Source organism: Ovis canadensis, chromosome 9 (genome assembly GCF_042477335.2).
Source record: "Ovis canadensis isolate MfBH-ARS-UI-01 breed Bighorn chromosome 9, ARS-UI_OviCan_v2, whole genome shotgun sequence".
NCBI classification, from domain to species: Eukaryota; Metazoa; Chordata; class Mammalia; order Artiodactyla; family Bovidae; genus Ovis; species Ovis canadensis.
Window position 1 is genome coordinate 13614930 of NC_091253.1, and position 21385 is coordinate 13636314.

The following is a 21385-nucleotide window of genomic DNA, read 5'->3' on the forward strand; positions in this document are numbered from 1 at the left end:
CTCCTGCTTCTGGTTTTCAGTTTTATTTTTACAGTAGCCTCAAGACTTCTCCATCTATACAGCACCAATGATAAAACATCTAGGTTAAAGATGAAAAGTTTCTCCACATGGAGGGACACCCAGAGAGGTACACTGAGTTATATGGAGAAGAGAAGAGGGAGGGGGGAGTTAGAGGTGACTGGAATGAGATGAGGTTGGATCAAAAAGAGGAGAGATCAAGTTAGCCAGTAATCACTTCCTTATGTGCGCTCCACTGTCTGGATCACTCAGAGATGTTCACGGAGTTATACAGAGAAGAGGAGAGGGAGGAAGGAGACAGAGGTGGCCAGGAGGATAAAAGAGAGAAATGAAAAGGAGAGAGACAGATCCAGCCAGTAACCGGTTCCCTAAGTGTTCTCCACCGTCTGGAACACACACAGATTCACAGAGTTGGGTAGAGAAGAGAACGGGGAGAGTGGAGATAGAGGCAATCTGGTGGAGACAAAGGAGAGTCCAAAGGAGCAGAGAGTGGTCAAGCCAGTAATCTTGCTCTCAAGTAAAAATGGGTACTGAAGATTGGGATTTTAAAGGTACAAAATCGATAACAAATACCAAAAAGCAAAGATTAAAAATCTAGAGTAGAGGTTGGATTTTCAGAAATACAATGTTAAAGAAAAGAAGAAGAATAAAGAAAAGAAGAAAAAAAGTCACAAGAATTATTAAAAAACAACAACAACCACAACAAAAAATATATATGGCATTTGCTTTAAAAATAGGGTCTTTTATTTTTTGAAAATTAATAGTAGGTTATAAAAATAAAAATTAAAAGAGAAATAGAGGACTTAAAAATTTAAAAAATGTTAAAAAAAAAGAAGAAAAAGAAGAAAAAACAAAAAAATGATCATAAAAATTGTAAAGGTATATCTGGGACTTTCTCTGGTGTTTTTGTGGGCAGTGTGGGGTCAGTTCATTTTTGGATAGTTCCTTGGTCCGGCTTATATTTCTCAAGGTCTATAGGCCCCTTCCTATGTAGTCGGTACTAACTACAGGGTTTTAATCTATTGCACCTGTCACTTCCAAGGTGGTTCCCTCCGTTTTAGCTTCTTCAGTTTGCTGGTCTCTTCATTGTCTGTCTTCTGCCCTGACACAGGGGGATGGTGGTGGACACTTTTCTCTTTTTTTAGGCTCACTTGTTCAGTCTCACTGTGGGGAGGGAGGGATGCTGCAAACAAATAACACTGGCGTGTGCTCGCAGTGTCTCAGCCACACTTGGCCTGCCCCTGCTTAGCGCACACACTGCTCAGGCTCTAGGTTGCTCCACCGGGAACCGGCTGAGGCTGGCCCTGGGCTGCATGCACCTCCCCAGTCTAAGCCGCTCAGGCTCAGGCCCTCAGGTAGTCCTCAGAGGTGCAGGCTTGGTTTGGCTTGAGTTTTGTGCCCTTCCCAGGTCCGAGTAGCTCGTGTGTTTGGTGAGCGCGGTCGCTGTACTTATTGCCTTTCCTGTCCCTGCTGCTCAGTTTTCTGGGTGTACAACTGGAACCCCTTCTTAGGCAGATGGTGACTGTCCAGAACCCCAAGAAGTCTTAGTTAGCAAAGAAGCCTGCTTGCAGTTTGGTAGTTAATGTCTCTCTGGGGCTGCGATTGCCCCCTTCCGGCTCTTCTGGCTCTGGCTGCCTGTCACCGGAAGGGGATGGTCTGCAGCCGGCTAATTCTGTTCCATCCTTTGTTCTGTGCATGGTCCTGGTGGTGTCTTATGTTAGAGCTTTTCATGTGGTAACTATCCCACAGTCTGGTTTGCTAGCCCAATTTAGTTTGCTCTGGTTACACTCGGGGCATTCCGGCCCAATTCTTAAAAAGCACTGCAGCCCACGCCTCCCTGCCCAGCCTCCTCTTGCTAGTGGCGGATGCAGTTGTCTGCGCTGCTTCTCCACTGGGGGAGTTACCGTTGGGCTCATAATCTGTGAGTTTTAATTATTTATTTTTCTCCCTGTTATGTTGCCCTCTGTGCTTCCAAGGCTTGCCACAGACTCAGCAGCAAGAGTGTTTCCTGGTGTTTGGAAAGTTCTCTCTTTTTAAGACTCCCTTCCCGGGACGGAGCTCTGTTCCTACCTCCTTTGTCTCTTTTTTCGTCTTTTATATTTTTTCCTACCTGTTTTTGAGGACAATGATCTGCTTTTCTGGGTGCCTGATGTTCTCTGCCAGCATTCAGAAGTTGTTTTGTGAAATTTACTCAGCGTTGAAATGTTCTTTTGATGAATTTGTGAGGGAGAAAGTGGTCTCCCCATCCTATTCCTCTGCCATCCTAGGACTGCCTCTGCAAGTGTCTTTTAATTTTGTGGCTGCAGTCACCATCTATAGTGATTTTGGACTCCAAGAAAATAAAGTCTGTCACTGTTTCAACTTTTCCCCCAGCTATTTGCCATGAAGTGATGGGACTGGACGCCATGATCCTCGTTTTTTGAATGCCTGACACAGCTGGGCCATGTTATATTCTAATGAAACACAAAACATCTCAGAGAACACTGGCCTCAGGCAAGGTAAGTCTGAGACCACGATAAAATGGGATAAGGCCAATTTATAGTTTTGTCTAGGGACAGACAAAAGCAAGGCCAGTGGGTTACCCCAAAGCACCTTCTGTCTTGGACAAAATGAGTGACTGCTTCTTTATAAGAGACAGCTTCATCCTCCTTGTCTGCCCTCCTTAAAGATAAGACTTGAGATTCCCAGTCACAGAACTGTTTTGTTTTCTGACAGGAACCAATCTAGAGAAAAACTTCTTCTCCTCTTCCTTAAACCTTCCCTCCATCACTCAACCAAGGCACAAACTCGACAATAATTCTAACACTCTCTTATTGAGAGACCCTGTGAGTCTCCCTGGTGTTCGTCCCTCCTCACTGCAATGAGAGATAAGTTCAATTTATTTCAGCTTCAACTGTGTTCCCGGGGTCTTTGCTAGCGGGCATTGATGGAATGGATGGATAATTGAACGTTTGCATTTGGAAATTATGGATGATCATCATTCTCTTTTCTATTTTTTCTGTATTTTCCAATGTTCCTATAAAAAACACATATTATTTTGGAATCAGGAAAATGTGAACACATTTAATTTTTAAATAACAGCTAACATTGATACATCAGAGACATGCATTCTTTCCTTTAAATTTTTTATTTTTTAAATTTATTTGGCTGCACTGTGTCCCAGTTGCTGCATATGGGATCTAGTTCCCTGATCAGGGATTGGAACGCAGGGCTTCTGCATTAGAAGCTCAGAGTCTTAGCCACTGGGCCACCAGGGAAGTCCCAAGACATGCATTTTTAATAAATAGGAGATCTGGTTATAAGGCCAACTATGACACTTCATAGTTGAATAAACTTGAGAAATGTATTTAGCCTTTTTGGGTCTCACTGCTAAAAGGCAGGAACTGTCTTGAGATCCCCTGTGGCTCTGAGAACTTTAATTAAAATTCTTTCAAAGCAACTGTATTTAGTCTGACATAGTGAGGTTCAGGAATGAGGCAGTGAGATGAGCGCTAAAACATGGTCATGAGGACACATGCACACCTGCGATTAATTCATGCCAATGTGTGACGGAAATCAAACCAACACTGTAAAGCAATCACCAATCAATTTAAATAGATACATATTTGAAAAAAGATCAAGTGCCAATTTTTTTGCATGATATTGGACAAATTATTTTATCAGTATTTTTTGAAGTGTAGTTGATTTACAATGTTGTGTTAATTTCTGCTATACAGCAAAGTGATTTGGTTATATATATATGTGTGTGTATATATATATATATATATACACATTTGGAGAAGGAAATGGCAACCCACTCTAGTATTCTTGCCTGGAGAATTCAGTGGACAGAGGAGGAGCGTGGGGTCCCAAATACAGTCCATGGGGTCACAAATAGTCAGACACGACTGGGTGACTATCACTCACTCACATATATACATATACATGTATATAGATACACATATATATTCTTTTAAAAATATTCTTTTCCGCTGTGGTTTATTACAGGATGTTGACTACGCCTCCCTGAGCTACACAACAGGAAGGTGTCATGCATCCACTCTACACACAGTAGTTTGCAGCCGCTAATCCCAACTTCCCACTCCATCCCTCTTCCAATTCCCTCCCCTTGGCAATCACCAGTCTGTTCTTTATTGGACAAATTATTTCAAAACCTTGACTTTTTTCATCCTAACCTGTAATTGATAAGTTGCAACATCCTCCCTTATATGGAGATTTCTGGGCGTCATTTTATACATACGTGCTTAGGTAGATTATCAGACACATTCACGCAGCATCTCTGCTCAGTGGCCCCACTATGGCAGCCCAAGGTGCTACCCTTCGCTTAAGTGTCTCTAGCAAGGGGGCCAGCGGAGGTGGCAACAACCAGCTGGAATACAGAATGAGGCTGTCGCTGAGAGACACATGTCCCAGACACAAAAGACATGGTGTTGGAGGTATGGGGGGAAAGTTTTCCGGAAGAAGAATCATTGAGAATGTGAGAGAGGGTGAGGAAAATGAAACTCGCTGGACGAGGGCATCCTGCAGGGAAAACCTTCAAATGTGACCTAGCACCATGGGGTCAAGGACACACTGGCAGCTTAGTGTTAGTGGAGGGCAGGGGTGAGGGAGGGGCGTCAGGAGGTGAGGACAGAGCTGTTACGGGTGGTTTAGCTCACACTCTGGCTCGGTGCAGGGACTTCTGGGCTTTCTGTCTGCATTTTCCAGTATGGCCGCCTCTACCCTTACAGGACTGTTCATATTAAAATCACTTAAAATAACTCGGTTTCTCAGTCACACCAGTGTGGTTTCAAGAGCTCTCTTCCCACTTGGCAGTGGCACCAGTCACAGCAGGATGGATCGAGGACATTTCCGAGAAATGGAGCATTTCCCACCAGATCAGTAAACAAGGATGTCACGGTTGTCAGTGATCCCAGCCCCCCAGTGTGAGCTGACGAGTCCTACAGACACTCAGGAAGGAGAACACATGTGATCTGACTGCCATCAGATGACAGCCACACTCACGGGGAGCCCAAGGAAGCTCTGGATGTGAAAAACACAGGATACTGGCCTAGGATGGCTGAGATGCACTTGAAAGCAATGATTGCAGTAAGCCCAGACTCTTACCTGTTCCGATATGTAGGAAAGTGTTGAATTTCTTATCTTGAGACACCTGGCTTTCTTAAATTAACCTTAATCTTTCGGTGTTCAGACTACCTGCCCTTTGTTGCAAAACTTCTATGTAACCTGGCTCCTCCCTTTGCCTCCTAGGAGCAGTTCTCTAAGGGTTACTTGAGATGCTGTTTCCCGGGCTTGAAGTCCTACACAGTCCTGCATTCCCACGAGATGAAACGTTAACTCTCAGCTTTCAGGCTGTGACTGGTATTTAAGCCGACATCGCCATACTGCAGGAGGTTCCACCAGACAGTGTTGCTCCAAGCCCCTATCAATGCCATTCATCCTGGATCTCCGGGTTCAGAGAGTTCTGTTTGCTGGAACCTAGTTTTAGATAATTCACTCCATCACATGCCTCTCTCCGATTTCTGGAAAGGGACCCTAGTTCTGTGGATAGACGTAACCCGCGTTCACACCTCCCTCACCTGGTGCTCTTTGCCCAGTGTCCTGCATCCTCTTGTTTCTCTGCCCCAGACCAGTCAGCCCAGTGCCTCCAGCGCTTCCTCCCAAGGCTGTTCACAGACTCCTGTTCTGGGGTCAGGGGTCCACTCTCGTATCCCTCACTGTTTGTGTTTCCCAAGATTGAATTCTATCTCAGTTGTGGTTTGATCCACAGAAAATAGAATTACTGCTTTCCTGTGTGCCGAGTGCTTTATTTCCATAAATGGAGGCTTTATTTTTCCTTTTGGTTTTTTAAGCATGTATCATCCTGTAGTGAATATTAAGCTCATCGGCCAATAATATCCTGGCCCCACTTTCTCCTTAACACAAGTTTCTTTTCTAATAAGTCTTCCTGAGCCTGCATCACACAAGTAACATTTCTTTTTAAACCCCTAATTTCTTGTTGCTGAGGAAAATCTATTATGGGAACAGCAGAGTAATGAGAAAAGTCACAGAGGTAAGAAATAATTAAGAAATGTCTTATGATTTATGATGCAAGTTGCCTCATAAAAATATTAAACTGGATATAAAAGAAAATATTAAAAAGACAAATGATAACCTTTGGCTATCATTTATTAAATGTAATAAATTTACATTCATTTACATTTAATGAGATCAGTTCTGGGTGTCCTTTGGAAGGACTGATGCTAAAGCTGAAACTCCAAAACTTTGGCCACCTGATGCGAAGAGTTGATTCATTGGAAAAGACTCTGATGCTGGGAGGGATTGGAGGCAGGAGGAGAAGGGGACAACAAAGGATAAGATGGCTGGATGGCATCACCAACTCGATGGACATGAGTTTGAGTGAACTCCGGGAGTTGGTGATGGACAGGGAGGCCTGGTGTGCTGCGATTCATGGGGTTGCAAAGAGTCGGACACGACTGAGCGACTGAACTGAACTGAACTGAACTGAATGTTTGAAGTCCTGAAAATTTACAAAATAATTATTCATTTATTTATTAAAATGTAATAGAATTGCTGATAGAAAGTGGATTGACTATAAATTTTTCTTTCCAATAAATGACTTTTAAACCCTTCTTAATGCATGTGCTGAATTATTAAGCAATACGTTTTGCCATACTAACACCTCTATAATGCATAATAGCTTTGGCTCATGTTTGGAGGCTCAAGTGTGTGTGAGTGCACCTGCACACTGCCCAGAAGGTACACGTGTCCCTTCCTACCTCTGAGCGAGGCCCCTGTCCACCTGCATTCTTTACCTGATGGAGGAAAAATTCCCTTCATTCTTTTCCTTTGGGCTCAAATGTGGAAAGGGCCTTCCCAACTGTTAATCTGGGTTCTGAGTTATTAAAACTGTCTTTTCTTCAGTATTCATCTTTACCCACCTTTGAGATGACAGTTTCCCCAAAGCAAGATGCTGTGGGAAGTTTGCTGCCAGGACTGAGTCTCTGGGGTTTTGGTTCTGAGTATTTTGTTTCCCCAGTCTTAGTGTTTCTGCCCCACCATACTGAAGTCAGCTTCCCTGGAGGCTCAGACAGTTAACGAACCTGCCTGCAATGTGGGAGACCCAGGTTCCATCTCTGGGTTGGGAAGATCCCCTGGAGAAGGGAATGGAACACCACCCCCACCCCCACCCCCACCCCCTGCTTCATAGTCTTGCCTGGAGAGTCCCATGGATGCAGGAGCCTGGGGGGGCTACAGTCCATGGGGTTGCAAACAGCTGGGCACAACTGAGTGACTAACACTTTCACTTTCATTCACTTTCACTTCCCTTTCATTCTGAAGTCACCACATGTCAGGGAGGTTTCAGTTTACACATATTAGTGAGCAGAGCTGTCCCTGTGTGCTCTGAGCCAGTGGGTCCACGGTGGCTGTCTTCTCAGAAAACTCCAGAAAGCTGATGGCTGAGTGTCAGGCTACTCTTGTGGGGGATGTTTTCAATGTGACTTGTACATGCTGAGTAGTGAAATGATAAACAGTCCCTTAGATGTGGTCAGCCTCTCTATTTCCATCCCTCACTGGCTCCCTGCGACCCACCTGGAAACCAGTGTGGCAGAAGTAACTCCCCCTTACGGAGGAAGAAAGTTAGATTGCAGGAGGCCTGATTTGCTCAAGGTAACAGGGAAAGGAAGCTGAAAGCCTGGCGCAAACAGCAAGGGACTTTCTACTCCACCCCGACTGCATTGGAGAGGGGCGTGCCTCTAAAACTTACCCACAGGCTTCAAGGAGTCAGCCTTTGTAGATTATTCACTTCATCCTGGAAAGAAATAAGCAGACCTACTCTGTGGCACATGCTGATGCAAACCTCTGGTGACAAAATTAAAATACGCAGCAGTACCTAAGTCTCCAAACACATGAACAATCATTTTCTGATGTTCATACCTCGATTCATAGTGGATTCTTGAAGTTTCTCTACTGAACAGTGTAATGCATAATAATTATATAATACAATTTTGGTTCCGGAAGGGATTTTCATCATTTGAGCCTTTTAAAATGAGCTCTTTTTAATTGAAAAGGTAATACATGCATATAGGGAAAATTGAAATAGGGTAAGAAGGTCTATGCCTTCTTATATATGGGTATACCTATATACCTTCTTCGCCTATTTTAATTTTCTTACCCTATTTCAACACTTGAAAAAAAAGATTTTTAACATGTCATCCCTTTGAGCAGAATGACAGACCGCCCCTCCCCAAACAGGTACAGACAGGGGGGAGGGAGCTGCCTGTGCTGTCCTGTGTCCTGCGTTTTTCACTGAACAACATACCCTGAAGGCTGTCACTCCGCAGGGCCTCGTCTTCCAGGGCCACAGTGTTCTGCACTACAGCCAACTCATCAGTCCTGATGATGACTGGGGGTGGGGGATTACAAGACTAAAGTCTTGCTATTATAACAATACTGTAATCCTAATCTTAAGTACAGCTTAAATAAAGGTGGAATTGCTGGACCAATGTGTATACATTTTTAGGGGGCTCTTTTATGATTGTAGGACTTCCCTGGTGACTCAGCTGGTAAAGAATCTGCCTGCAATGCGGGAGACCTGGGTTCGATCCCTGGGTTGGGAAGATCCCCTGGAGAAGGGAAAGGCTACCCACCCTAGTATTCTGGCCTGGAGAATTCCATGGGCTGTATAGTCCATGGGGTCACAAAGAGTCGGACATGACTGAACGACTTTCACACACACACTTTATGATTGTAAGGGGCTTCCCCAGTGGCTCATGGTAAAGAATCTGTCTGCCGTGCAGGAGGCCTGGGTTTGATCCCTTGGGTCAGGAAGATCCCCTGGAGAAGGGAATGGCCACCCACTCCAGTATTCTTGCCTGGAGAATCCCATGGACAGAGGAGCCTGGCCGGCTACAGTCCATGGAGTCGGACACAACTGAGCAACTAATACTTTCATTTTTTTCCCCCCAAGAAGTTAAGAAAGCAAACAGGCTTCCTGAGAATCTTGACGTGGAGGCAGCAACTCGCTTCTAAGTTAAGAAGAGGTCTATGGGCTCGACTATCAGTTTCGTCTACAGCCTATGTTAGTCTCTGAAAAGTCTGAGTGTGGAGGAAAGTATTACGTGAACATTTACCACAGACTCCTCCAGTAAAGCAAATTCAGACTGGAAACCTGCCTTTCTAAGCTAGGCACAGCTGACAGTTTGAAGAGCGGCCATGGGGCGGGGTGGGAGGAGGTTCTGAGCGGCAGGTCAGCCTGGTCCTCCCTGGGCTCTGCCCCTCTGTGACGCGGCTACACCTGGAGATCATCAAGCTCTTTGCAGATCTACAGCCTGCGGTCAGGACCTCAGCCACGACTCCAAGGCAAGCACTTGCATTCACCTGCATCCTTCCCCAAACCCGCAGTCCCATTCCTCAGAGGCGCCATCTGCCCCATCCTGGCTCTCCCTGTGACGCTGGACACAAGGCACTGCTCTCAGCTCTGCAAGAACACGATCCGGGCGCTGGCCTGCTCTCGCTTGCCTCTTTCCATCTTTACGTCACTTTTTTCAATCCACGAATGTTTATTGGTTTTGACATTCTGGACAAAGCATTGTTTCAGGTACTATGAAGAGAGGCACGGAAACACAGTCAGGGTCCCTGCCCTTGAGAAGCTTACAATCCAAAGACAAAGACATCCTCTCACTTTAGGATAACCGGCAATTGTAAGCAGCTTGTGAAGCTGTGATGAACACCCTACAAGAGCAGATCATTCTGGGGGCAGGATAGGGAGGACGCAGATGGGCCGAGAGAGAGTGACAGGCTGCTGCACGGAAGTCCCAGGGTCAGGGATGCAGGTAGCAGAAGCACAGACTGTTACAAGTCAGTAGAAGTGAGGCTGAGAGGTTGAGTGGAGCTTCATGGTTGAGGCAAGTGAGTGTGGCCTTTATCCTTTGGCAACAGAGAAACGATACCAAGTGAGTGGCCTCACAAAAGCGGATTTTGGAAGGTTAATGGGCAGCGCCGTGTAGAAGACAGTGGAGAAGAATTTTTAAGTATTGAGCGGAGCAAGGAAGAGAGATTTTAAGCAGGGAGTCTGTGACTCTAAAACGAAAGACAATGAAAGATGGATAAAGAAATAAAGAAAAATAAAATAAAGAAAATGACTGCAATAATCCATGGGAAGGGACAGGAAGAGATGAGAGGGTTTCATTTGTTTGATGACTAATTGGATACGATACAATTCTTTACTGACTAAAGAGAAAGAATTCTTTACTAAGGGAGGGAGGTGACCAAGTCTGCTGCTGCCTCTGCTGCTGCTGCTGCTAAGTCGCTTCAGTCGTGTCAGACTCTGCGACCCCATAGATGGCAGCCCACTAGGCTCCTCTGTCCCTGGGATTCTCCAGGCAAGAATACTGGAGTGGGTTGCCATTTCCTTCTCCACTGCATGAAAGCGAAAAGTGAAAGTGAAGTCGCTCAGTCATGCCTGACTCTTAGTGACCCCATGGACTGCAGCCCACCAGGCTCCTCCATCTGTGGGATTTTCCAGGCAAGAGTACTGGAGTGGGGTGCCATCGCCTTCTCCGACCGAGTCTGCAACACCCTCTGTGTTACTGCCCTCTTTTGGTGGCGGGCCTCAGCCCTGTAACTTACTCCCCAAGCAGCAGCAGTTGTTGATTAGTCGCTCAATCGTGTCAGACTCTGTGCGACCCCATAGACTCCAGCCCACCAGGCTCCTCTCCAGGCAAGGATACTGGAGTGGGTTGCCATTTCCTTCTCCACATCCTTACATTTTCTATAGGTTGTGGCTGATAAAGCTTCAGGGGGATGAGTCACTTTATTTATATAAAATTTTATAATATAAAATAAATTGACTTCCTCTTTGTAACATGATCCTGCATTCAGATGGCTAAAACCACCTTAATGATTTTCTACTAAGGGAGGGTACAGGACAGTTTCCTGCAGACCTACCTTCTCATTGTCTTAAAGGAGAATTTTTGAAAGTTATCCAATAAATCAAGGGTTTAGCAATTTTAATCGATAATTAGTCGTATCATCAAATTTAACAAATGCTTTTACATAATTTTTATGATTTTATAAATATAGTTTGCCTTTTGTACTTTATTTCTTCTATATCCCCCCTCTGTGTGACTGGGTGAAGGTGCTCTGATTACAGAAGAGTGTGCAGAGGTTTCCATTTTCTCTCTGAGTGGGAGGTTGCTATTTACATGATTGTTAAAAACTGCAGATGGATTTTAGTTTTTAAACTAAGGAGAAATCAGGGTGGTGATATCTCAAATGAATTTGAGCAGAAAGGGAGCATTTCTTTGTTTATATAACTGGAAGAAAAAAATTCAGGCTCCCATATTCTTGGCCCTTGGGGACTGACTCTGAGGAGATGCATGTTTTTCCATCCCTTCCCTGCTGCCTATAGGGTCTGGTAGGGGAATGGGTTATTCCTACACATTTTATATAGGATGTAGTAAAGAAAAATTGTCACTGCAACATTTTGTTACTAACTAAGCCTGTTGACCAGGAGGAGGTGGCAGTTTTGACTTTTTTTTTTGCCCATGTGTGTAGAAGCCACAAAAGTTTTGAATGGCAGAATGAAAGGAGAGTATCCTAAAGTAAAACACCAGCATCTGTGGAGGGTGAGTGAAAAAAATGAGGCACCTGGAGAGAAAAGGCAGGAGGCGGGAGGAGGGGACAGCCAAGGGAGTGCTGAGAACACAGAGGGCAGGAGTGGTCCTCCGACCCGGCCCCGCACTCAGGGGCTGAGTCCCTGTGTCTGCCTTCCGCCCAGGGAAATGAAAGCGCAGTCCTGCTGCTTGGGGGTGGGTGCAGCGGGCAGGGCAGGCTCCTTCCCCTGCCGGAGGTAGTGTAAGTGTCTGTAAGTGCTTAGAGTCGAGAGACGAGAGACGGGGAGAGCCTCTGGCTGCTGGTTGGCCGATGCTGAGAGCCCTTAGCATTCCAAAAGCTCCCTGGGCCTATTCAAAGGCTGGTGGTGACCTCCTTCACACCAGGCTCAGTAAAGGTCTCTTGTACCCTGTTACAGGGTGAGATGTGTTTCCCCGGAAACGATATGTTGAGGCTCTAACCCCTGGAACCTCAGAATGTGACCTTATTTGGAAAAAGCATAATTTGTTAAGATGAGGAGGGTGGGCCCCTAATCCAGCGTGACTGGTGTCATAAGAAGATGGCCATGTGAACCCTGAGACACACAGTGAGAAAGCTCTGTGACTATGGCGGGAGACACTGGAGTGGTGAACCTGCAGAGGACGGGCCACCAAGGATGGCCAGTGTCCCTTCAAAAGCCAGGGAGAGACAAAGCTGGCGTGTCCCCTGTGGGTCTCGGAGGGACTCCTGGACTTTAGGCTTCCAGCACCCAGAGCTATGAGAGCACACACTCCTATTGCTTAAGCTGGTTTGTGCCGCTTCGTTGTGGTGGCCCCAGGAAACAAGTGCAGCTTTGGAGGCTGTGGACTTGGCCTTTAGCCCCAAGTATCCTCACTCCATTCCCCCCACCCCCCAACCAGGGGTGTTTCCACTGGCTGCTGTTTGGAGTAGGGGATAGCTGAAGCCGTAGCCTGACCCTCCTCCCATCTCCTTCAGAGGCAGTCTGGGTTAGTGCCCCTCTGAGAGCCTGCATTGTAACAGCTACTTACTTCCCTGGGAGCGTACAATATTTGCCTCTCCTTACTAGACTGGTGAGGCCATCATAATTAAAGGAAACTGCCGGGAGCCAGTGTGAGGAATCTCGCCCGTGACAAGGTCATGAGGAAGGAAGCTGACATACGCAAGGCATGCTCAGACTTCAGGGACCCCTCTGGAAATTCCTAAGCATGTACCCCAACAAAAATCTGCCGGCTTTTGTGCTCTGCTTTTCCACTCTTCTGACATTTTCTGGAAAAAGTCAATTCAGGGCTTTAGTCTTCTGCATTTGAAAGAGTGTTTCAATCCAAAAAACCCTCTGATGGCTTTCTAGCCTGCCTGCAGGACTCCTACAGCTGCGCATGTGATTGTTTGAGGCCTCCTGACCGCAGGAGGCACAGGAAGCTTAAAACATCCTAGGAATGTAGGAGCTTCCGAGGAGTCAAAATCTTTTTAGGACTGATTAAAGGTTTCATTTGTTGAGTCAATATTTGCTGCCAAATTTTCACATCCTTTAGTTGTAGATATAGTTAGAAAAACAAGTAGTAGACCTTGTGTTAGCAACATTAGATCTTTGAGTTAAGTACCTTCTTTGTTATATCCCACTGCACCTTTGTTCTATAGAGATGTAACTTTAATGTTAATGCTTTAAGGAGATGTAGATTAAAGAAAAACACTTCAGGGGAAACAAGATTAACATTCATTAAGGAAGAGAGCCAAAAAGTGTTAACAAGCCTCTTGGCCAGAAGATAATGTAAATCACCTGAGACCTTTTGTATACCAAATGATGTATAGAAACAGCCTGAGCTGCGAACGCTACATAATCTTGTGTTACCCATTGATCTCTGTGTTTTATCAAAAGTATAAAAGGCCTTCTGAACAATAAAGGATGGGGCCAGCTTCTTGGACCAGCTACTCTAACTAGTCTCCCAGCCTGGTTTCTTGGGGCTCTGGCTCCCCCCGTGTCTCTCTCTCTCTTTTTTCCTCTCTCTCTTTCCCTCTCTCTGCTCTTTACTTTAACTTCAGGCTGAATCTCCACCTGGAGCGCGGAGGCTCGCCAGGTCTACTTACTTGCCCCGGCTGTTAAGACCCGCGCGAAAGGGAGCTGAAGGCGAGGCACCCTTAGATATTCAAGCGGGCGCCGGTGGCCCAACGTAGATGGTGCAAATTCCTTGTCTGGAATTTTATTGGTCTTCCGCGTAAACCAAGCTATTCAGCCCTCTTCCTCCACTTAATCTTCCTACTAGCTATAGTTTCTTAATCTAATCTTACATTAACAAACAAGTCTTTCCACGCCGACGCCGTCCACCCTTCGAATTCCCTGGACCCACCGGGGCTGGACCCCGGCAGGAAACCACTAACCTAAGGACTGATGCTGAAGTTGAAACTCTAATACTTTGGCCACCTGATGTGAAAAATTGACTTATTGGAAAAGACCCTGATGCTGGGAAAGATTGAGGGCTGGAGGAGAAGGGGACGACAGAGGATGAGACAGTTGGACAGCATCACCGACTTGATGGACATGAGTTTGAGCAAGCTCTGGGAGTTGGTGACGGACAGGGAGGCCTGGCATGCTGCAGTGCATGGGGTCGCAAAGAGTCGGACACGACTGAGCAACTGAACTGAACTGAACCTAAGAACAAAGTGCAGTGGCTTTTTCCTGAACAACTATCATGTTAGTGTGCAGCTGCTACCTGCCATGTGCTGCCCCCAAACGCCGGCTGCCCTGCACCCTCAGGAGGGGATGCTTGAGCCCCAGAAGGAAGGGACTCCGCCCTGTAGGAATCACGGTCTTTCCAGCCGCCCTCCTCGAGCCTGGCTGAGTCTTCAGCAACCCACCAGAGGCGGTGGGGAGGGAGGCATAGAAGGGCTGTGAGCCACAGCAGGGAGGACCCCGCTGCACTGAGGACTATCACACAGGACAAAGGGACACACCCCCTTTCCCAAACACACCAGGGCAAGAAGGAGGCCTTCACCTGGGTTACATTTACATGGAAAGGTACACAGGGGGCTGTCTGAGGTATTGAATATTTGGAAATAGGGATTCACTTAAGGAATAAAACAGCTGCCATGAGTCTAAGTGCCACTTTCTCAAAGGAAAAGAAATGGAAACATACTGTGTAATCAAAGAGAACTGAATCAATAATAATTTTCCTTAATGTGAAAGATGATTAAACTTTTCAATGTATTTTCTAAAATTTGTGAAATCCCCATTCCTGGTCTCTAAGAGCAAGCGATAGAACTGAAGAACAGAGACCCAATAGGCTGTCATCATACTTGCAACAGGATGTTTAACCCAATGTCATTATGAGTATTTTACATCTAAAATAAATACCTTGAAGTGAATATAGGCACAATTTTCTTATACTTAAGGTGAAACCTTTTTGGTTTGCAGTCCAGATCAGTTCTTTCTCAGAAAAGATGTATTTTACAAATCCCTTGACTTCAACATCCTAGCTCTGGGCTAGGGCCTCCTTCATGCGGACACCCCCAGGTGTCACACCCCCACCAGACTGGCCGCTCGGCCGGGGGCCATTCTCTGAAATCCTCTGAAACTTGCTCATCTCCTCTATCTGAAAATGAGACATTCAGTCTGAAGTTGTTGGCTGTAGAGTATCTTAGAGGAGAGGAAACGTGTTAGGGGGTAATGAAACAAAATTAATAACTCAGATGAATACCAACAACTGTTAAACTTGGGTGATTGCTACACGGGGGACACATTGTGTTACTCTTTCTACTTTTTGTGAATTTTGCAACTTTCCGTAATAAGAGTGTAAACAGCAGTGAGAAAGATGATAAGTCTGGTCTCTTTCCATAGGGCACTGCTTAATGCCCAGCGGCAAAGGATGTGTCAAAGGTCATTAATGCCTTCTAATGAGTAACACCTGTAACTTAAAACAAGTGAGGATCTGGAGGGCCTTTGGGAGGTGACTGATGTGAGGAGTGTCAGAGAGCATAGTGGGGAAAGTGTGGGGAAAGTGTGGGGAAAAGAAAGTTTTTGCAGAGGACTTAAACCATGATATGGAGGTCTTGAAACAGTTCTGAGTGTGTCCTGCAAGATTTATCTGCAACTCTAATTTTGAAGAAAAATGGGAACTGTCTTATATCTCACTGACTGAAACAGATATGACATTTCACACCTCAGCATCTTCTTAGTGACCCAACCTGAGAGGGGTGACAAAGCCTGCCTGCCGGCCTGTGGTTGGGCAGCGGGTGGGTGGAGGGCCTGGCAGCCCATCTGGGGCACCTCAGCCCTGCAGTGGCCCTCAGCTGAGCTGGGCTGCTTGCGGCCAGAGGCGGAGCTTTGCTTCAGCACAGCATCTGAGAAGTCAGCAGGATTCTTTTCTGAAACCATCCTTGCCTCTCACATTTCAGGTACTCTAAATTTTGGAGAGCATCTGAATATGGTAAAGAGCTCTGTAATTTGGCTGGAGCTGACTCCTGTTTCAGAGAAGGCAATGGCACCCCACTCCAGTATTCTTGCCTGGAAAATCCCATGGATGGAGGAGCCTGGTAGGCTGCAGTCCATGGAGTTGCTAAGAGTCGGATACGACTGAGCGACTTCACTTTCACTTTTTGCTTTCATGCATTGGAGAAGGAAATGGCAACCCACTCCAGTGTTCTTGCCTGGAGAGTCCCAGGGACGGGGGAGCCTGGTGGGCTGACATCTATGGGGTCCCACAGAGTCGGACACGACTGATGTGACTTAGCAGACTCCCATTTCTAGTCATTCTTTTTAGGTTTCCTCAATAAAGGTTAAACGCAAATAACACTGGTAGTTTAAGTGAATGTAATTGTTCTAAAAATTGGGGTGAGTTTAATGGTTTTTAACAGTGGGCCTATGTAAGGGCCTGAGGCCTTACACAGCCTGAGGGTCGTGGTTCATTTGCTGAGAACGTGGGCAGTGCTGAGGCGCAGTGTGCATCCTTAGAGCAACTGCCCTCAGGCCAGGATGGGCCTCAGAGGCGCTGAGACCAAGCTTGTCTCTGGGCCAAACCCTCCCAGGCCTCCCTCTCTCCTCGAGCTGTACACAGGCCCTGCCTGCCCCCTTCGCCTTCCTTAACCGCCACGCACCTGTTCTCATCCCACGCCTTGTGACTCAAGCGGAACCTTTTGCTAACCTGTCTCGTTAGAAACCTGAGAAAATTCCCAGCCTTTTAGTATTTTTTGATGTTTTCAAGAAAAAAATGCATTACTCTTTAATAAATAAATTCCTAAAAGAATTTGGGGGGTATCTTTATAGCAATTTAAATTTGATTTAGGATTAACTATTGTATCTCGCCTGAGGGAGGCAACTGGCCCAATTCTAGAAAACCATCCCGGGCTAGGAAACCTATTACAGGGAACACTGTGAGAAGGAACAGTCTTATCTTCCGGGCAGTCAGTGAGACCAGGCTGCAGGCTGCTGCAGGAAGCTCAGTGCAGCAGGACAACACCGCACACAAAAATGTCACAATAAAGAGGAGGTAGAGCTCACTCACAGGATCCGTCCTGGGGAGCAGGCCCACTGTGAGGTCACCAGAGCGGCCTCACAGGCTGACGGAACACAGCAGGAAGGAGCCTCAGAGCAGGAACTAAGCTTCGCTGTCGGTCCCTGGGGAAGCATGCCAAGGAAGAAGGCCTGCAGGTAGCAGGGCTGCGTTTCTTCTGAGACGGAGCAACAACGTGGCAGAGTAGGTCTGAGAGCAATTCTGTTGTACAACTAATGAAAACAAGGATCCAGTTACCCAAAATACAATGTCTTAAAACCAGCCGAGTCCTTGGTGCTGAGGTTCGGGGCCGATGCCCTAGTAATACCAGCTTGAACACTGTAACCAGCTTCCTGTTGCTGCTAAACAGCAAACAAAATCTACAGCTTCCCTGGGTCCAGAGTCTGGGTTCTGGGGAGTTGGGTCCTCTGCTCGGGGTCTCACCATGCTAAAATCTGTCAGCTGGAGCTGGGATTTCATCTGAGGCTCAGAACCTGCTTCCAACTTCATTCAGGTGGTCTGTGGGATTCAGAGCCTTGTGGTTGTAGGACTGGGGACCATGCTCACCTCTTGAAAGCTGCCTTCGGGGCCCAGCCAATGGCACTGTCACAACAGAGGGTCTTACTTCAAAGCCAGCAGGAGACTCCTCCCCTGGCTGGCTGCAGCGGATTCTTACAAAGGTAACTTGACCACTAGAAGGACTATTCCATCATCACTGCCATATAATATAGCCTAATCAAAGGAATGGCTTTCTTATCTTACTTATGGACACCCAGGAGAAGGAGTCTTGGGGGCCACTGGAGTTCTGCCCACTACGAATAATGAAGGGGTCAACACTGAGCCAACATTTGCTGAGTGTTTACTAAATGACCAGCACCATGCTGCAAATGGGGGTACAACAAAATAAACCAGGGTACGAGACAGAGAGGGAGTCCACAGACGAATGGAAGACAAAGAATTAAAATTAACTCTAAACCAATTTAGTATGTTTGTAGTAGTTGACTGTGGAAATAACACAGGAAAGAGTCTAGGACGTAAGGCATAGCTCACTGGGTGCTCTCTGGGCAGACAGTGAAGAAGAGGGCACTTCGGGTGGAAGATTGTTGATCCACTTTCTTATAGAGGTGCTGAAAAGCCTGTGTGTGGGGCTTGACTGGGAAGGAAGGGCCTCAACAGATGTCAATGGCCAGAGCAGGAAGGACGCAGAACTTAAGACTTCATCATGGGCAGGAACCACCAAGGAACTTGTGAAGGGATCCAGTAATTAAGGTCACAGAGGCCAAGTTATACAAAGAGAAAAAAAAAAAACTAACCCCACAAAAATAAGAAAAACTTCAACACAAAGACCACAAGGGAAAAGCAAAAGTTTCGTACAAATTGATAACAAAAGACCAATAACCAACAGGGAATGAGCAAGAGACAAGAAAGAGCAATTAACAGAAGACTACAAAAGCTGATTAGAGAAGAGTGTTTAATATCACTTGTGACTAAAAAAGTGAAGATTAAAACAGTGAAACATCATTTTCACTATGAAATTGTTAGGATAACAGATATAAAAAGCATGTATACATACTTACATTATTGAAAAACATCAAAGGTTGAGTGAGTACAGAGGTTTTATGGATGATTTTTATTTTCTTCTTTATACTGTGTTTTCTAAATTTCCACAATGAACCTGTGTAAATTATTTTTTTTTAATTGCAGTGCAACTGCTGTACAATGTTGTGTTGGCTTCTGCTGCACAACAATGTGAATCAGCTCTATGTTTACACATATCCCCTCCCTGTGGAGCCTCCTTCTCACCACCCCAGTCCCACCCCTCCAGGTCATCACAGAGCACCCAGCTGAGTTCCCTGTGTTATACAGCAGCTTTCCATCAGCTAGCTATTTTACACATGGATGTGTATATATTGGAGAAGGCAATGGCAACCCACTCCAGTACTCATGGCCGGGAAATCCCATGGATGGAGGAGCCTGATAGGCTACAATCCAAGGGGTCACAAAGAGTTGGACACAACTGAGTGACTTCACTTTCACTTTCCACTTTTATGCATTGGAGAAGGAAACGGCAACTCACTCCAGTGTTCTTGCCTGGAGAATCCCAGGGACAGAGGAGCTTGGTCAGGGCTGCTGTCTATGAGTTCCACAGAGTCAGACACAACTGATGCAACTTAGCAGCAGCAGCAGTGTATATATTTCAAATGTTACTCTAATTCATTCCACCCTCTCCTTATCCTGCTGTGTCCGCAAATCCTTCTCTCTGTCTGTACCTCTGTTCCTGCCCTGCAAATAGGTACATCAGTACCATTTTCCAAGATTCCATATATATGTGTTAATATGTATGAATTCTTAAAATAGTACCTAATATTTTCATTTAAGAAATGAATGAAACTACTTTTAGTTCTTCTGTTTGATTCTCTGGGTATCTACTGCCAGATTTCTAAATAATATGCATACACTGTCATCCTCAGATTCATCAGTTTCATCAAATATCTCTTGACTTCCTATAATACGGTCAATGTATCATCCTCTGCCCACTTCCTCCCCCTCCGCTCCATACAAGTAAGGATTTGTTAGGATTGTGTGATAATCACATACCTCTGAGCCAAATAGTGTACTGAAGCTACATATCCTTTCTTGTACAAAAAGTTTTGTTGTTTCTGGAGTTAATAATTTAATAACTATCTCATTTTTTAATTCAATAGTTTTCTTTGTACCTGTTAATGTTTCCTAATTCTCCAATATTTGTCAGATGTTTCAAATACGTTTTCTAATGTTCAAGCCAACAAAGCCAACAAATGTCTGTCTAGTCAAAGCTATGGTTTTTCCAGTAGTCATGTGTGGATGTAAGTTTAGTTCAGTTGCTCAGTCGTGTCTGACTCTTTGAGACCCCATGAATCGCAGCACGCCAGGCCTCCCTGTCCATCACCAACTCCCGGAGTTTACTCAAACTCATGTCCATCGAGTCGGTGATGCCATCCAACCATCTCATCCTCTGTCGTCCCCTTCTTCTCCTGCCCCCAATCCTTCCCAGCATCAGAGTCTTTTCCAATATGTCAACTCTGCGCATCAGGTGGCCAAAGTATTGGAGTTTCAGCTTTAGCATCAGTCCTTCCAATGAACACCCAGGACTGATCTCCTTTAGAAGGGACTGGTTGGATCTCTTTGCAATCCAAGGGACTCTCAAGAGTCTTCTCGAATACCACAGTGCAAAAGCATTGATTCTTCAGAACTCAGCTTTCTTCACAGTCCAACTCTCACATCCATACATGACCACTGGAAAAACCATAGCCTCGACTAGACAGACCTTTGTTGGCAAAGTAATGTCTCTGCTTTTTAATATGCTATGGATGTGAGAGTTGGACTATAAAGAAAGCTGAGTTCTGAAGAATCAATGCTTTTGCACTGTGGTTTTGGAGAAGACTCTTGAGAGTCCCTTGAATTGCAAGGAGTTCCAACCAGTCCATCCTAAAGCAGATCAGTCCTGACTATTCATTGGAAGCACTGATGCTGAAGTTGAAACTCCATTACTTTGGCCACCTGATGTGAAGAACTGACTCATTTGAAAAGACCCTGATGCTGGGAAAGATTGAAGGCGGGAGTAGAAGGGGACAACAGAGGATGAGGCGGTTGGATGGCATCACCGACTCAGTGGACATGAGTTTGACTAAACTCTGGGAGTTGGTGATGGACAGGGAGGCCTGGCATGGTGCAGTCCATGGGGTCACAGAGAGTCAGACACACTGAGCTGAACTGACTGAATGCTCAAGCATGTTAAACGACAGACTACCACTTTCACCTCCCTGTCTTGTGTCCCCTTCCACATGCTTCCCACTTCACTTTCCTCTGGAACAAGTCCTGGAACTTCCCTTGTGTTGAAGCTCTTGCTTCCTGGATCCATGTTTTCTTGCTGTTGTTTTGTTTGTTTCGGTTACACCCTTTTTCTGCTAAGGCACAGGTATCAGTAGTTTTCTAAGATGAAGTACATGGGACTAAAGTTGTTTCTTTTTCCCTAAGATTTACTCTGTGAAAATATTGTTATTCTATTCCTCTACTTGACTTTGTATATATTCTATGCTTACACTCAATTGGCAAGCTATATTGGCTGCATTTAATTCTAAATTAAAGAAAAAATTTACCCTCAAAATTTGTATCAGATTGCTTTACTATTTTCCTGTGTTCTGTTGAAAAGCTCGGTACCCGTTTGTCTTTTTTCTATGTGACATTTAAAAATGTCTCTGTTTTGGAAGCTTTCTGATGTTCTCTTT

At 45.6% G+C, this 21385-nt stretch overlaps 1 long non-coding RNA gene across 1 annotated transcript; it reads right to left on the reverse strand.

Moving 5' to 3' along the window:
* Positions 1 to 1953: 1953 nt before the first annotated feature.
* Positions 1954 to 18792, reverse strand: LOC138931592 (uncharacterized). The gene is made up of 4 exons (XR_011446633.1): positions 18695 to 18792; positions 17130 to 17350; positions 7787 to 7831; positions 1954 to 3034 (listed from the first exon to the last, which is right to left on the reverse strand). It is a non-coding gene; the product is annotated as an uncharacterized lncRNA (long non-coding RNA).
* Between the last annotated feature and the right edge of the window lie 2593 nt (positions 18793 to 21385).